This window comes from Vitis riparia, chromosome 1, assembly GCF_004353265.1.
Source record: "Vitis riparia cultivar Riparia Gloire de Montpellier isolate 1030 chromosome 1, EGFV_Vit.rip_1.0, whole genome shotgun sequence".
NCBI lineage: Eukaryota > Viridiplantae > Streptophyta > Magnoliopsida > Vitales > Vitaceae > Vitis > Vitis riparia.
The window spans coordinates 15,755,240-15,759,207 of record NC_048431.1 but is presented as its reverse complement, the minus strand read 5'-3'; positions in this window follow the sequence as shown (position 1 = coordinate 15,759,207).

Here is a 3,968-nt window from a genome sequence, read left to right as displayed (position 1 = left end):
GGGCCAAGTGATTTTAAGGGATTTTAAGTTAAACTAAAAAAATAAAAACCATTAACGGGTCATAACTTTCCTCATTTAAAACAAGGAAAACTCTCACTTTTGTATCCGAATCCCTTACCTAGCTTTCTTCAGTCCAAGAAACGAAAAAACCTAGCCACCCATCCTTTGAGGCCTCAGAGGATGTTTGGCTAGAACAAAAATGAAAACAAAATTCGAAGGAAAGGTAGAGCAAGTGCTCTGTAAATATATTTCCTACTATGATCCTCCTCATTTTTCTTTTACAAGATACAAGAGATATATATAGAGTGGTATTTTTAACTCTCCTTTAAACTTCTTAACCAAGAAATCTTATCATTGGTTGGTTACAAGGAGAAAATAGGGAATTACACAAAATATCTGGAGATAAAAATCTAGCGGAGTTGGTGCGCAAATATGTGGAAATTACATAGGGAGATTTTGCAGGCCATGCGAGATTTCGCATGGTATGCGAAATTTATTTTTGGCTTGGTTTTTCAGCATTTGGTTTCACAAGGCTTGCGAAATTCAATTTTCTTAGTCATGTTCTCTGTCCTACAACTTGTACTCCTTTTGGCATTTCACATGCTATGTGAAATTGCTGGTTGCTAGATTTTTTCTCTGATTGTCTTCCTTGCATACTTGATTGGCTTGGCAAAGGCTACGAAGCTCTCCAAAGCTTGGATTCTTCATGTATTTGAGCTTCAACTTGCTTTGCCATGGATTTCACAAAATTCTTCCTTGTTCTTGGCTTGTTTTAATGATAAAAAAGCAACCAAAAAAACACCAAAACTTGCCAAAACTGATTAATAACCCTTGTTAGGTCCGTTAATGTGCCAATTGAGTTAAAAGGTATTAATTAATACTCAAAAGTGTTTCAAATCAGTTAATTTCAAGCTATAAAAGAGCACTTTTTGAGTAGTAATCACTCCCCCCAATTGACACATTGCTATTCCCTTAGCAATGAAGGAGAGATAAAGAAAAATAAACAGTAATATAATTTACAAAATCATGCTGATCACTTCAAAAAATTTTCAAGTGGCATGATATGGATTATACTCTCACATGGAACATCAAAGAGGAAAAACCCAACCTTCAACAAGAGTCATCAAATCTCTTACCTAATCACAATGTATAAAGAGTAGGCATTATGCAAATTTAAGCATCAAAAGAATTTCCACTCCCAAAGGTCCAATCCTTACTCTTCCATAAAAATCTAAGTGTTAATATTATTAGCTTCTAATTATAGTATGTTGAACTATTCTCTCCCCCCAACCTAGTTCTTTCTCAAATCTTAACAAACTGATCAACCTCCAATAGGCTAAGAATGCACCTCTTTTATTTCATAATTTTTTTTTCATTGTAAGAGTGCAATGCTAAAGGTATTGTTTTCTAAAGTGTCTATGTAACAGGGGTCCATCGATGACTCCCAACCGATCAAGGTTTATGGCATCAAGCTTTAAGGATCTTTCGACCACTAACTCCTTAGATTTTACCCCGGACTTTTGAAATTGAAATTTAATACCCAAACACCTACAATATGTTAAACACCACCTATTCACCCTTGTAACGAGCATTGAGGTCGGTGGCTCCCAACCAATCAAGGTTTAGGGCACCGAGTTTTAAAGATTTTCACCATATACCCCTTGGACCTTGCTCGGGTTGCAAGGCAAGTGTAACACTTTGTACTTTCTCTTGTTTTTTTTTCAGGCTCATTAGCCTTTATTAAGGTGTCCAACACTATTAAAACGAGGTCGAAGGTACCAAGTCTAAATTTTCCTAAGTTCAGGGGGTGAGATAGTTTTTCATCTTATAATCGGAACCTAATGTGCATAATGTGTGGTAAGATTAAAGTGGAAGAAATAAGGTTGAAATCAATAGGAGTTTCAATATTTCATCAACCTCAATACGCATAATACATACTATAAGATTCAAGTAAAAAGGTAAGAATTCAATTTCTCCCATTTCATTTTGAGAATTTTTCATTAATAATCATGGAGATTAGAGTAAAAACTTTTTTTTTTTTTTAATTTTAAAATTGAGTAAAAAGTAACTAAATTAACAAAATAACTTAGCATTATTAACAGAACTTACTTTCTCAACTCTCCCCCCAACCAAGATCAACATTGTCCTTAATGTGTCAAGATCGATTGAAAATATAGGGAGGAAGTGGTACCTCTTGAGTGACATGGAGTCTGAGTCATATAGGAGAAACCACATGAGTCAACAAAAAACAAAACAGTCATGAGAAGAGGAAATAGAAAAATGCTAAGTATAACAAAAAATGATGTTTATATATTAATTTGAGAAAGTACAACATGAAATATGATCAGGTAATACATCCAATCCCAGAATATAAAGCATCAAAACAAGGAACAATCTCTACTAATATAATATGTAAATACAATAGGATAAAGAGATGTCCTATGATCAAGTAGCGGGGGCCTTTGGTGGAGATGATGCATCCTTAGGTGGGGTGTCGCAAGGTGTCAAAGGGATTCGCAGGGCGTTTTGGTTTTCACACAGTGCCTTTTGGGTGTGAGAAATGGGTTCGCAGATCCCTTATAATTTTGCATAATTAATTATCGCAGCAAACTTGCAAAGCAAATTCGCAAGGCAAATTCACAAGGCAATTTTGCACCTACAATATATATATATATATATATATATATTTTTTGTGAGCGAAAATTTCACAGAGTGTGCTAAAATTTGTGTTTGTAGGGTGTGCGAAAGTTTTGCACCCCATGCAAAATGAACCATGAATTTCGCATGCCCTGCGAAATGTGCGAATTGCCAAAAAAAAAAAAAAAACATGGCTTTTCCTTTGCCAAAAATCTTTAAGGATATGCACAACTGTTTTGAAGTCCCCCTTGCAATTGATCATAAAAAAACCTAAGTTAAATCAAACCAAAATAAAATTAAAGCAAGAAATCAAAATCAAAGCAATTTAAAAATAAAACAAAAAGATATGGACTTGTTAGTCTTTAGAAAGACTAAGTCCATAAAAAAACTGGTCTTGTTTCAGCTTGTCTTCTACCAAGTATGCATACTTCAACTCTAGGGGTAGTGGCTTAAGAGTAAGCTTTGGGGGCTCCTCCTTAGCAAATCTTTGTATCTCCACCTCATTGAGTAAGGGTTGTATTTCTTTTCTTCTCGTCTAAGGAGATAGAGTAGCAAGCAAATCTGAGGGTTTAGGTAACCCTTCATCATGCTTTGGCTTGAATGTGGGTTGATCAACCATAACTGCTTTGACATCCCTTACCATTGAAGTTTCTCCCTTTTGAGCCTCCACTTGTGGATACCCTTGGGATTTTGATAAGATTGAGAAGGAAAGTTTCCTTTTTCTCGCCCTGTGTTGAGGTTGGTAAGCCTTGAGATTGAGTATTAAAGATTATCTATCTTCTAAGACAGATCATATTGTATCCCATCCAGCTTTTTGTTCAATGTGTTCTCCATATTATCTATTCTCTGATTCAATTGAGCATTGATGGCCTTCTGATATGCTACAAAGTCTCCCACAACCTTGCTAAGGTTCACAATAGCTTGTTCAAGGTTTGAGGCTTGCTAAGGGGCTTGAGTAGGTTGCGTGTACTGTCCAAGAGAAATTTGGATGGTTCCTTCAATTTGAATTGTAGGTGTTGCGATCACCAAACATCTCTCTCACCACTGGAATGGTAGGACACTCCTTCACCAGTCTTTTCTCACTATCTCATATCCAACAAAGCATGCACAACTAGTAATTACTGAAACAAACACAAAGAAAACAAAAGAAAAACAATTCTAGAAAAAAAAATTAAGGTTAACTAAAACTAGATAAAAGATAAACTAAAAACATAAACAAATAAAAAAAAGATTTAGTAAAAGAAAAGAAAAATCACCAAACTTGTGATGAAGATCACAAGTGTTTTGTAAAGGTTATATCACTATGAAGTGGCACCATCCTCAGCAGCGGC